Below are 14,106 nucleotides of genomic sequence, written 5' to 3'. Positions count from 1 at the left end.
CCAGGAACATTTGCTGCCCCCTGTTTTAGAGGAAGCAGTGATCCTCAATCCCACCTGAGCAGCAGAACCCCTAGGAGCTTCCGGCTCTCAGACCTACAGAAATCCTCCCTCCAGAGAACTGGAGAACTTTAAAATTTCCTTGTGTGATTCCCTACCAGTCTATCCTGCACGTGGGAACCCTGAAATAGGGGAGATCCCCAAGGCCACCCCAGCCCTTCGCTAACTTGCCTGCCACCTTGGGCAGGTCCTCTCCTCTGTCCACACTTCTGTCTTCTCATCGGTGACCTGAGCGTCTCTGAGGCCCCTGGGGCCACATCCCTGAGCCTGTGTCGTGTTCGTCACCTCAGACTATTTCATGGTGCCCCCAGGGGGCACATTTGCTGCCTGTTAGCAATGTAAGGGTGATCTGGGGACTGCTGTGGGCCAAACTGTGCCCCCCCCAAATTCATGGGCTGATGTCCTTACCCCCAGCACCTCAGACTGTGGCTGCACTTGGAGGTAGGGCCTATGAAAAGTCAGTTAAGGTAAAATGAGGTCATTAGTGTGAGCCTTAATCCAATATGATTGTGTCCTAGTAAGAAGAGATTAGGACACAGACATGCACAGAGGGATGACCACGGGAAGACACACAGAGGAGACGGCCATCTATAAACCCAGGACAGAGACCTCAGAAGGACCCAATCCTGCCCACGCCTGGACCTCAGACTTCCTCCACCAGAACTGTGACCGGTAAATCCCTGTTGCTTAAGGCCCTCTCAGTCCTCTCAGTCTCCGGTACTTGCCGTTGGTGGCCCAGCTAACTAATGCATTGGTCCTGTGTGGCCATGTTTTATCTGACTGGTGTGGCCCAACAGTACAAATGATTTTCTGCACAGTTTTTTACCTTCGTGTCCCACGGGCTCACGCTAGCAATGGCAACAGGTGAACACAAGCCTTGTTGTCACCTCAGGACCTTTGATTATGACCTGAACAACTGAACTTCTTGGTCAAAGTGCCCAGGCAGGCGCCACCTCCTTCCTATAAAGGAGCGGGTGCTTCCTTGCACCTTCTATGGCCCCTCCTATCGATCTCAGCAGGAATCCACTCATAAGCAGAAGAAGCTGCATGGTGGCTCTTCACCGACAGGCTGGCTACTGACCCTTTTTCTCTTGCTGCAACACCAAGAAAGCGCGCAAGAATAGATAGGGTTCAGTGAAAACCGAGGCTAACTCAGAATATTCTATGATACGAAGCCGTATAAAATTATCATCCTACCCTGATAACATTAGTACGAGCATGTAGTGTGCCGGGGAATAAAATTATTTTGTACAGAATTTCAAAATAAACATTTGCTAAGTTATTAAATTACTTCGCTTCAAGGAAGGACTAATTATTAAATTACTTCGCTTCAAGGAAGGACTGACCGAGTCGTTAGCAATTCCTGGGTGACAGCGAGTTTAGATAATCCACATTCTTCCACGTCTTGATAGGGCGTATTCCTCATTAATGCAAACAAGGATGACAGTCAGCTTTAGAATTCTTTTGAAATTTTATGCAAAAAATGTGATTTATATTACATTGTAGAGACTAGCTTATTTTTCTTTATACCAGGCCCGTTAAAGTTTGGTTTCCTTTCGGGACACCTGGGTGGCTCAGTCGGTTGAGCATCCGACTTCAGCTCAGGTCATGGTCTTGCAGTTTGTGAATTTGGGCCCCGCGTCAGGCTCTGTGCTAACAAACAGCTCAGAGCCTGGAGCCTCCTTCGGATTCTGTATCTCTCTCTCTCCCCCTCCCCTGCTCATGCTCTGCCTCTCTGTCTCTCAAAAATAAATAAATGTTAAAAAAAAAATTTTTTTTTAAGTTTGGTTTCCTTTCTTTTTCATTTTGCTTTTTAATTCAATTTTTTTTTAATTTACTTACCTTTGCTGGAGGAAGGAGGTAGAGAATTGGAAATTTGAGTTTCTGTGGGGCAAAATGGGAACACCCTGGGTCGCCTGGGTGGCTCAGTCAGTTGAGCGTCCAACTTCGGCTCAGGTCATGATCTCGCAGTTCATGAGTTCAAGCCCCGCATCTGGCTCTGTGCTGACAGCTCAGAGCCTGGAGCCTGCTTCGGATTCTGTCTCCCTTGTTCTCTGCCCCTCCGCTGCTCATGCTCTCTCTTTCTCAAGAATAAATAAAACATTAAAAAAAATCCTTTTTTAATGAGAATACCTAAAACTAAAATAATCAGAAAAGCTTAAGGTAAATGTGGGGCTGAAGTTCAGTTTCAACTCGAAGATGTGGCGAGATAGGTGTTGCCCTCACCCTCCCAGGAGAGAAAGTCCAACAAACTTAAAAGTCAAGACTTCTCCTGAAACATTCAGAGAACTGGGGTTACAGGACAAACAACTAACCTGGACTCGAGAGAGAGAACTGGCATCAGGGTGAAGAAGTAAGAACTGAGCATTTGCTTACCTGGGGCAGAGATGCTGCTGGGCCCATATGAACCACTGCTATGGACCGAATGGCATCCCGCAAATTCATATACTAAAACCCTCAGCCCAACATGATGGCTTTTGGAGATGAGAGCCCTTGGGAGGTAATTTGGTTTAGTGAGAGCCCAAGGGTGGGGTCCTCTTGGTGCGGTTAGTGCCCTTCTAAGAAGATACACCACAGAGCTTGCTCTCTCTTCCTACCCTGTGAGGATACAGCGACAAGGCAGCCATTTGCAAGGGAGAAAGAGGCCCAACCATGCCGACACCTTGATCTCAGACCTCCAGCCTCTAGAACTGTGATTTTCAGCAGGTACAAAAGTATGGCCCATCACTGTGAAGAAATAATGTCCAGTCCCTATCCCAAATAGTATCAAGCATTTACTGAACATTTTAGTGAATGAGCTGGCTGGGATAGAAGTATCTTGTTTTCTAATGTCATCAAGAATAGTTCATGATTGGGGAGCCAGGGTGACTCAGTCAGTTACGTGTCCAACTGTGGCTCAGGTCACAATCTCACGGTTTGTGGGTTCGAGCCCCGTGTCGGGCTCTGAGCTGACAGCTCGGAGCCTGGAGTCTGCTTCAGATTCTGTGTCTTCCTCTCTCTTTCTCTGCCCCTCCCCCTGCCTCAAAAATAAATAAATGTTAAAAAAAAAAAAGAGTAGTTCATGGCATGTCACCTCCAGAGTTCACTTCATGGTGCCACTGTAGTTGAGGCAGATTTCCGGGGCTGGGTAACCCTAGAACGACCCATCAGCCTCAAACATTCTGCAACCCAGCGGAAGATCTGGTTACGTTAATCCCAGATTTGATGCCTCACTGCCTGAGAGCACGATGAGGTCTTCAGACGTGGGAAACAATGGAGATGTCCCCAGGTGGTGACCATCCATGAGGAATCTGAAATCAGTTTCTGCCCACCTTCCCCAATTAATGGGATTTCAAGATTAAATTCGGTCACCATTGCCTGCGGGTCCAAGCATTGTGGACTTACTTATTGTTTCAGCCTTCCCAACAGATGCCATTTTTATATTTAACACCCATAGGTTCCCACTGTTTGGGCCCACCCCGCTGTATTTCAGACTCCCACACCTTGGAATGAAATCCGTGGGAGGAGGCCTTGAGCTCTGGCAGGATGTTCAGACCATGTCACTACTTTTCTCTTTTAGTACAAACTACAGAATTGCAGAGCTGAAATATTAACATCGTTAAAACACTTCATGCCTTGCTAAAAAGTAGTGGAAGTTCTCGGTGGCTCTAAACCCACATTTAGTGCCCATGTTCGCGCAAATAGGAAGTGCTTGGCAAATTGCTAATTTTTGACAGTGTATCTAAATGGTAGGACAGTCCACAGAAGGAAGTGTGCTTCGTCCAATAGAAAAAGACCACGGGACACTAAATGGAAATCTCTGATCAGCCATCTATGCAAAATCATCCTTAATCAAAAGACGATCAGGGTAGACTTGAGGAAGACCTGAAAACCATTTGATACTATTCTGCCTCGCACTGAAGTCACCCCTAAATGATTCACATTGGATGCGATGCTATTGTGTTTGTGTTTCCAGCGTGGGTGGCATCACCACATCCTGTGCTGGGACCACACCCCCCCCAAAACCAGACTGTGCGACTACTGGGTCTTGTTGTTGTCGCTGTGTCTCACGGGCTGGCCACGGGTGGGCAACAAGTGTGGACGCCTCCCTCCCAGTCATTCCCCGTGGGTTCAATGTGTTCGGCAGGAGCTGAGATTCATACGTGTTGTTCTTTGAAACAAAGGCAGGAATTTCTTCCATCAAGTAATCTCTGAAAATCTACCTGTGCTGAACGTCTGCAGGTTATTTTGGGCTGTGTTCCTCACTCCTGACCTCACTCATACGTCACGTCGTCTTTCTCAGGATATACTACCACCGCCCTTGTTTCAGTGGAGGAAACTATGACTTAGAAAGTTTATGTAAGTTAATCCAAATCGCAGAGCTATTCACTCAACTTTTTTGAGACTCAGTTGCCCCTTCTGATTAAAAAGAATTTTGAGGGGCGCCTGGGTGGCGCAGTCGGTTAAGTGACCGACTTCAGCCAGGTCACGATCTCACGATCTCGCGGTCTGTGAGTTCGAGCCCCGCGTCAGGCTCTGGGCTGATGGCTCGGAGCCTGGAGCCTGTTTCCGATTCTGTGTCTCCCTCTCTCTCTGCCCCTCCCCCGTTCATGCTCTGTCTCTCTCTGTCCCAAAAATAAATAAAAAAAAAAAAAAAAAAAAAAAAAGAATTTTGAAGACTAAATACTTCAGAGGAGTTTTATGAAGATTGAATACAATCATGTATCATAGCCCTTCCCACAGTACCAGACACACAGTGAAAGTTCAATAAAAGGTGTTCAATAAACCAGAAGGTTTTATTGGCTCGAATATACCAGGGTCCCATATAGGACACATAAAAAGAACTCAAATATACGTGAAGAAAGTGGAGAAAAGTGTTTTAAGGTTATTGAAGTCTTTAATTACACTCCTAGGGAGACTGAGAACTTTCTTTCACAATGCTTCTGACAGCAAAAAAGCAAAGTGTTTTTTATCCCTTTTAACCCACAGCGCTCTCTGTAAGGGAATGATGTCTGAGAGCAAATGCTAAATGAGGTAAGAAATCATTCCGAGTGCCCAGATGGAGAATCGTGGGAATAGGCCAAGAGCTTGTCAAAACTTCAACATGGTTTTAAAAAATCACAAAAATCATGTAGCCACACCGTTTTTTAAAATAAATTCTGACAATTTCCTTAAATAAGGGCTGTGTCTACAACAGACCTGATTTAAAATATATTTTATGCATTCAATTGTCTAAAATCAACTTCATTCTGCACAGACTACCATATTTTTTTCATCGCAAATTATCATAGATAACATTCTTATAAGAGCCCACCCATAATATGTTATTTAAGAAATATTGATGCTTACCCAGAGTTTTATCGCTTATATCACTCAGTTCATAGAGGCAAACATTCTAATTTAGGGAAGCAAGCAAGAGCCTAGACTGTTTATTCCTTCCACATATTTCTTTCTCAAGTATTTATAACCATTAAAAAGAAACACACTTTATATTTGCACATCGACAACCAGGCAGGACACATGGGAAGAAATATTTGTCACAGTTCTCCAAATACCCTAAGTAGACTCCAAAAAGAAAACAGCTTCTCTAAATACAGTCAAATGACAAATTAACCCAGAACTCAGCTGAGAACAGGATATCTGTTCTCGCTTTCTCAACACCTCAGCTGAACTGAGATGAACCGAGCTTCCGCACAAAAAGGCTTGGGTTTCCTTTGATGGGGTAACAGCCACGCTCCTTTGGCCGGAAACTCTCACCTGCTTGCAAAGGCTCCCGGAGAGGCCGGAGTTCTCAGAGACCTGACAGGTCTCCCCGGCAGGTGCCGCCACTCTGGGGAGCAGTCTGAGGCCAGGACAAAGCGTCTGTCTGTCCAGTGAGCGTGTATAAGCATTCCCTACTATTTTGGCAAAAGAAAGGTAAAGATGGCGGTGGTGTGCCATCCAGAACCTGTGATCTCCTTCCAGAAGACTCTGGGTCCCCAGTGTAATAAAGACCAATGTGATCCTATGCCCCCAATGTAATAAAGACCAACGGGAAGATAGGGGTCCTGAGAGCTCCAGCTGAGAGGGGCAAGGGTAGGTCTGGAACCGCCCCCCCCAGTCCTCAAACCCTCCCCCCTTTATACAGACCCCGGTCTATACAGACCCCATCCACCCCATGGCACTCAGACCCCCGTCTATATGGACCACCCCTCAGCCCTCAGCCTCCCCCCAACCCCTCCATATGGACCCCACCCATTCAGAGGCCCTCAGATCCCTGTCTATACAGACCACCCTCAACCCTCAGACCCCCCATCTATAAGGACCTGCCCCTGCCCCCACCTTGACTTTGGACCCAGTCTATAAGCTCTGCCTGCTTAGTTCAGGGTGGTTTTGTTCTTTTTTCTTTTTCTTTTACATTTGTTTCTGCTGCTGTCATTTCTGTGACCCATATGAATGATCTTATTCTGTAGACGTTAAAGTTATAAAAGCAATTTTCTGAAAGAAATTAAGCCTGATGGTCTAACAACCGAGAGAGTGATTTGGTAATATATGCTAAAATCTTAAAAATGGGCAAACTCCAACCCCAGCAATTCCTCTTTCTCTCAGAACTTTACCTAAAGAGGTGAACAGAGACTAACGTTCATAGAATTTTAAATATGTTTATTCAAACGCTGTTATAATAGAGAAAAACTGGGCAAGCCTGAAAGCCCAGCTGCTGTGGCATAATTAAATTATGGATGCCTGTACCGTGGACTGCTCCACAGCTATTGAAAATTCCGTGGTAAAATACACATAAAGACATGAAAACGTTTTGAAAGTGTATTGTTTGGGGGCCCCTGGGGGGGCTCAGCCAGTTAAGTCTCTGACTTTGGCCCAGGTCATGATCTCACGGTTCATGGGTTCAAGCCCTGCATCAGGATCTGTGCTGATGGCTCGGAGCCTGGAGCCTGCTTCCTATTCTGTGTCTCCCTCTCTCTCTCTGCCCCTCCCCTGCTTGTTTTCCCTCTCTCTCTCTCTCTCTCTTCCTGTCTCTCTCTCCCTCAAAAATAAATAAACATTAAAAAAATTTTAAGAAAGTGCATTGTTTGCTGGGAAAGCAGAGAGCAGAGCAGGTCACAGTGCATGTGAATGCCTTCAAGTAGATGAGGAGAGAGAGCCGGGAAAAAGAACCATTTCAGTGGTTTCTCCAGGTACTAGGATCAAAACCAGGCGTGGGCATTTCTGCTGATCTGTATTTCTTAACCTGTAGACCATAAACACGTATTGCTTGGGAAAAAAAAAAAAATTCCACCCAAAAGAAAACAATTAATTCGCTTACAAAACAAGAACAAAATGAAACCACAACAAAAACGAGAACCCAGAAATGTCCGTCATTCAAATTCTCAGTTCGGGGGCGCCTGGGTGGCTCAGTCGGTTAAGCGGCCGACTTCGGCTCAGGTCATGATCTCACGGTCTGTGAGTTCGAGCCCCGAGTCGGGCTCTGTGCTGACGGCTCAGAGCCTGGAGCCTGTTTCGGATTCAGTGTCTCCCTCTCTCTGACCCTCCCCTGTTCATGCTCTGTCTCTCCCTGTCTCAAAAATAAATTAAAATGTTAAAAAAAAAAATTGAAAAAAAAAAATTCTCAGTTCGTCCCATTCCGCTGACCTTATGCGTCTCTTTACCCCTTTTCTCTGAGACACTCCAGTGATCCCGTGCTGTGGCTTCCACACAAGTCCCAGGCTCCTGGGAACTGAGGGATCGAATCCTGGACAGAGCAGCTTCCTCCCACCAAGGCACCCCCTACCCCCACATTAATTTTGCAGGACTGAACTTTGAACTCTGCACATATCTGACATGCGGTGCGGGGGTCTTTCCCTCCCAGAGGGGAAGGGAACTGGGCCATAGACCTCTCCCTGCCTCTGCCGCCTCTCGGCTCCCAAGGTGAAGGCTATACTGGCTGCTCCGGGGTCAGACTCTCCAGTCACTGGGGATGGTTCCCTACTCACTGAGGCAATATAGCTGGAGGTCCAGGCCCTGCCCAGCTGGGGCTCCTAAAACCCTGAAACGGGAAAAGTACAAACACGAACTTGCTCTCCCCCTCCCTGCAAGCATTCGCAGTCCAGCACCTGTTTGAAGCTTTGCTATGAGCTCCACAATGATAAAGAACCATCCAGAAGCCTAATGGCTTGCTAAGAGAAGTCAGTGAATTCTGGTTCCCTCTGAGGAGATCCACCCCAGTGAGCCCCTTCTGGCGGCTTCTCTGCTGCCTTAAATGCACAGGTGTCTGACAGAGACCCGAAAAGGTGTGCATCTCTCGGCCGTAAGGACACCCCAGCCACGTCTGCCGGGAGCACTTCCAACTATCAACTCTCCAGAAAAGCAAACATAAAGGAATAATGAGCAACCTAGACATACGCGGACAGCCGGGATGAACCAAAGGAATGAACGATTTACAGTGGCCATGAGAAAGGAACCCAAGAAAAGTAAGCACAGGGAACAAAGACGCTTGCGTTTCCTGACTCTCCGCACTCCTGCTTTTGACATCTAGCTACTGTTTTGAAAGCGGAGTGGGAGGGAATGGATCGTTTTTCCCTAAATGCCACGTGTGTTTTCTGTCATTCTCCCGCTTCACCCCACACCACCATTTCCCACATGGGGAAACTGAGGCTCCAGAAGCCAAGCAGCCAACAGCGATAGAGCTTCGCCGAGAGCCAGGGCTGGGTGTTGGACTAGAAGCCCACATGGTCCCACGAGGTGGCCCTGGGCTGCCTCACACCTGCAAACAGTTCTCATTTCCGTGTGTCCACAGGAAGGGCGTGAGAAGAAGCGAGGCACCAGGGGTCTGTGAGATAACCCTGAGATTCCTCGGCTCATTGCCAAGTGCTGGAGTTCCCACTGTTGACAGCACACCCCTTTCTCCATACACAAGCTGAGTCACGGCGCCCTAATTCGCCTCTTCTCCAGTAAGCTCTCAACACATTTAAAGAGAAATTTCAAGTCCTTCCTCAAACAGCAATCGGTGGCGTGAAGAAGCTTGTTCTTCGCTCATTCAACCAACACTGGTTGAGATTTGCTCTTGGCAGTCAACACCGGCCATGCTGCTTACAGCATCCCTTCACTTCAGGCATTTAGGTGTGGAATAGAGTCATGATTGGACCATTTCAGCATTTTCAATGATTAAGATAAATATTGCTTTCGAAGATGACCGGGGACTTTGGTTGTCCAGACAGGACACATTCTGCATATTTCAATGTAATTCCCATAATATGGGTAAAATTCAGCTCCATGTGGGAGGCCATCAACAGTCCAAATTCAAACTCAAATGACTAAAAACCCCACTTGCTGGTATCTCTGTTCTCTGCTATTCAGTTTTTCTGTGGAGGTAGAAACCTTGGATTTTCCCCAGCTTCCAACACTGGATTTTAAAACCACCCGAGGCTGACAGTTACACTGTAGGATCCCTTTGTGAAACATGGGGCCGTAGGTGATATCACTGCACATTTTTATCTTATTCCTTGGTAACGAGATGTATTTGAAGATGCAGAGAGTTCACCCACGGATGGTTGCAGGTATCTTAGCTTGTCCCACCGAAAGAGCTGAAGAGGCAGCTCAAAAAAAAAAAAAAAAAAAAAAAAAGATGGTGCCTGGGGACAGGCTGGAGCCCCAAAGCCACATGAGATGAGAGCTCTTGTCCTCTAGAGCAGTCCCCAACCTGTCCACCAACACCCCACCCACACTGGCAGAAAAGGAATGCCCATTTTTACAAAGAAAATGTGAGCAAAGAGCATCAGGGGGAAAGGACCACTCAGACCATCAGACTTCCCTTCAAGTGCCCCACCTCTTCTTCAGGCTGCCCATAGCTTGTCTTCCTAGATCCAGTCAGCTGGTCATGGCCATGAGGTTGGCCAGTCTCTCCCTACTGCCTGTACACAGAAAATATCAGTCAGAACTTTCTCCCTGAAACCACATTCATCATTTCACCCTATCCTTTAAGAGGTATTCCTGAGTTCCCACCATTTTCAAAAAGCCCAACTTCCAAGAGGCCCCATGACCCAGTTGCACTGGTCCGTCACCCTCTCTTTCCAGCCACCTATCAAATTTATCTCAGGCAAGAGGGTTTCTCTGATGGGCTTCACTGGAAATCCCATGGATGAGAATGGGATTCTATTTAAAAGGCTCTCTAGGGGCGCTTAGGTGGCTCAGTCAGTTGAGTGTCTGACTCTTGATTTCAGCTCAGATTATGATCCCAGGGTCGTGGGATCAGATCCTGCATCGAAATTTAGGATTTGCTCACTCTCTCTCTCTCTCCCTTTGCCCCTCTCCCCCAATCACACTCTCACTCTCTCTCTAAAAAAAATTAAAAATAAAAATAAAATAAAATAAATAAAAGTCCCTCCAAAGTGCAGCTTCGAGACAGAACCAGACTTCTGTAATGTAGTCAACAATATTCTGGTTCTATTTCAGGTGCTACCCATGAGATTTAAGTCCCATGACATTGACTGGTGTTGCTTCTGTGAAATTTACACAAACACAAAGGTTTGGTGAATTATGGACAGAAAGAAATCATGTTACAGCAAATACTTGAGAGGAGACCATCAAGAGCCTAGAACATCATGGTTTAAGATTTTCTGTTTTGTTTGGTTCAGTCATAACATACGCGCTATTAACAAAGCACTGTGCATTCTTGTTTGGTGCCGAAACATTCCCTGTAACGCTGGCAGGATGGACACAATAGTCCTTATTTTGCAATTGGGAGACCAGACCGAGTCTCTGAGTTTCTCAGTCTTCTAACCAGGAGGAGACAGAACTCAGGTACCGTGTTCCAAATATAGCACAGGTATGCGAAAGAAGTGAAGGTCCGGCTCTCTAAGATACGCCTCCAACCCCCACTGCCATTTTAAGTGCAAGGAGACTCCAGGAGAAACTATTTAAAAGAGTTTGAATTGACTACTTTAGTACAATATTTGTATAAACATACAAACATACAAATATTGTACAATATACGAATATTATACACATAGTCTCATCCTCAATCCCTATCCCCAGATGAATATGTCACTCTTGCTCTTCTGTAATCACTCAAGTTTCTTCTGATAATAATATTTTAATTTTTTTTCTGGATAGCAACCCACTTTTCTTGATCTCAATGCAAGGAATTTCTAGTAGAGTTGACCTCAAGCCCAGATGATTGGGATAAAGTAGCTTATAACTCATTCCCGCCCAATGGGTGTGCACTGCCTTCCTCTGGCCATAGCCCTGGTTTGTCAATGGCCAGGACCCACACAGAGCAAATGAGACTTTTCCTGGGACAAGGGGCACCCTCTTTTCTCTGTGGCGTTGAATGTTGGTGGAGCTGGCACCAAAATTTGCTCGCCACCTCGTGACCTCTGAAAATGAAGCTGAGCCTGGGGAGAGCGGGGCCAGGCAGCGCGACAACCTGCATCCTGACACCGTGATTCAAGCCCCTAATCCAGCCGGGTATGAAGTTAGTGTCGCCCATAAACTCTTGCACTATATGACACCATGATTCATTTCCCTCTAATGCAGATTGTTTTGTGTATTCAGTCACTTGCAAATTTTGACACGGATATCTTGGAAGGAAGAAAAGCAATCATTAGAGAAGGTCACGCTCATCCACCACAGACCCCTGGATCACGGTGACAGCTCCCTGCCCACCACACCCAGCACAGCCACCGCCTCAGCCTGTCCCGCCCCCAACCACCTGAAACTGGTCCTGCCAGAGAGTCGCCACACACTCCCTGTGAGGTTCTAAATACCCCCGGGATCCATGACTTCATTAGACCATGACGCACATTATCCAGTCTCTTGTTCAGTTCTGAAAGACTATATGACTGTCTGGAGATTAAACTCCTGAAAATGTTCCCTGAGAAAGAAGCAGAAACCAGAAAGCGGGGTTGTAAGACTAAAATGGGAGAAAAAAAAAATGGTAACGACTTAAAAAGCCCTAAAGGCACCCCCCCTTAGAGAACATTCCGGAGTCAATCCGACTCTTCAGAAAAAAGCTACTGACAGGTATTGTTGACTGAGCTGCTGTCTCTAATGCTGTCTCTTGAGTTGTTTACTGGACAGTCTTGTCTGGGTTTCAGGCACAGAACAGCAAAAGCTGTCGATACTTCTCGAGTACGTGTGGATTCCTTACAAGGCACTCCCGACTAAGGCTGAAGGCTTTAATTAAATGAGCAATTAGCTTGGGGCATGGATGTTTATACAAAAAGAAAATAAGTTAATTAATTTGGAAATTATTTGCCACCGTGAACATGAGCCTACCGTGGGCTTTACGCGGTGCCAGAGGTACGTGCGCTGCGGTTCAAGAGCAGAGAAATGTCAGGGTTGGGAGGGGCCCCGCAGGCTGGCAGCCCATGCTTCAGCATTCCTGATTACACGACCCGCCTGCGGGCCAGCAGCCTCTCCGCCTCCCAGGCTTCACTCCCGCCGACACCTGACGTCCAGCCTGCAGGCTGGCCTTCTCCACCGGAGGCCTTCCCTGCTGCACCTGCAGCCACCCGCTGTCTCGCTGCGTCAGGTGCTGCCGCTGTGCCCAAGGAGGGAAGCGTGACAGAACCGTGTGGGTTTTTTCACCAAAGGTGAGATAGCATCGGGGCTGAGGGGACACCAGTTTCTCCCCCCCACCACCACCCGCCGAGATCTCACTCACAGGGCTATAACATTGGCTAGTTTTCAGTGCTGCCGGTTCTTAAAGCCAAGTAATTGATGTGACTTTGTTTTCTCCCATACTTACAGATCAGAGCTTTTGAAGCCATCGTTTTAAAATACATCCACATTCTTCCGATCTGTAACTTAGAAGGGAAGGGTTTTTTTATTTTTATTTTATTTTTGTTTTTTTTTTACCGTTTGTTTATTTTTGAGACAGAGAGAGACAGAGCATGAACGGGGGAGGGGCAGAGAGAGAGGGAGACACAGAATCGGAAGCAGGCTCCAGGCTCTGAGCCATCAGCCCAGAGCCGACGCGGGGCTCGAACTCACGGACCGCGAGATCGTGACCTGAGCTGAAGTCGGAGGCTTAACCAACTGAGCCACCCAGGCGCCCCGGAAGGGTTTTTTTAAAAAAAGCACAGGAGGGGCACCTGGTTGGCTCAGTCAGTTAAGCGTCCGACTTCGGCTCAGGTCATGATCTCAGCATACACGAGTTTGTAAGTTCGAGCCCTGCCTCGGGCTCTCTGCTGTCAGCACGGAGCCTGCTTTGGATCCTCTGTCTCCCTCTCTCTCTTCCCCTCCCCCACTCACACGTGGGTTTTCCCTCTCTCTCTCTCTGTCTCTCAAAAATAAAATGAAACATTAAGAAAAATATTTACAAAAACACAGGAGTGAACATTCCAAAAGCAATTTGGGCTAGACCGTCTTGTCCTGCTCACACTCACACGTGCTTGCATAAATCATCCGCACACTCCGGGGTCCCAGAAAGCGGTGCTCCCAGCAGAGTAGAGGCCACAGCGAGCTAATGCAGGACTCAAGGCTGATAGCCTTATAGTAGCTTTTAAACCACTGGATGAATGAAGGAGAAAAATGAGAAAATACGAATGGGTAGGTCTGAGGCACAATGTATGAAGTGGGAGAGCCCAGTACTCTGTCTTGATAACATGCTGTTAGGCAAATCATCAATATTCATTATTACTCAAATTATATAGACAGAAATATACAAGAGAAGGTATGAGAAAATGTTCCCACAGAAATGCAAATTAAAACAGAAAGTAGTGTCATTTTCTTAAAATAATATTTAAAAATAATAATAATAGGGGCACCTGTCTGGCTCAGTTGGTTAAGTGTCTGACTTCGGCTCAGGTCATGATCTCACCGTTCATGGGTTCGAGCCCTGTGTCGGTCTCTGTGCCGACAGCTCAGAGCCTGGAGCCTGCTTCGGATTCTATGTCTCCCTCTCTCTCTGCCCCCCACCCCCACTCACAGTCTATCTTTCTCTCTCAAAAATAAACATTTAAAAAATTTTTAATAAAATAAAATAATAATAATAATTATTTTCTTATTATCAATCGATATATAACATTCCCTTATATCGATAGTCAGCACACAGATTTACTCAAAACTTCTTAAAGGTAAATATAGTTTGATCAG

At 46.6% G+C, this 14,106-nt stretch overlaps 1 long non-coding RNA gene across 1 annotated transcript in view; it reads left to right on the top strand.

The window, feature by feature from the left end:
- LOC144617421 (uncharacterized) overlaps positions 1-13,819 on the top strand; it is a 292,948-nt gene extending 279,129 nt beyond the window's left edge. Inside the window, exon 7 of the long non-coding RNA XR_013557937.2 lies at positions 13,792-13,819. This is a non-coding gene — a long non-coding RNA (uncharacterized LOC144617421). The remainder of the gene's footprint in view (positions 1-13,791) is intronic.
- Positions 13,820-14,106: the final 287 nt, after the last annotated feature.

This window comes from Panthera onca, chromosome A1 (genome assembly GCF_046562875.1).
Source record: "Panthera onca isolate mPanOnc1 chromosome A1, mPanOnc1 haplotype 2, whole genome shotgun sequence".
NCBI classification, from domain to species: domain Eukaryota; kingdom Metazoa; phylum Chordata; class Mammalia; order Carnivora; family Felidae; genus Panthera; species Panthera onca.
The sequence above is the reverse complement of the archived record's forward strand: the minus strand, read 5'-3'. Positions and strand labels throughout refer to the sequence as shown.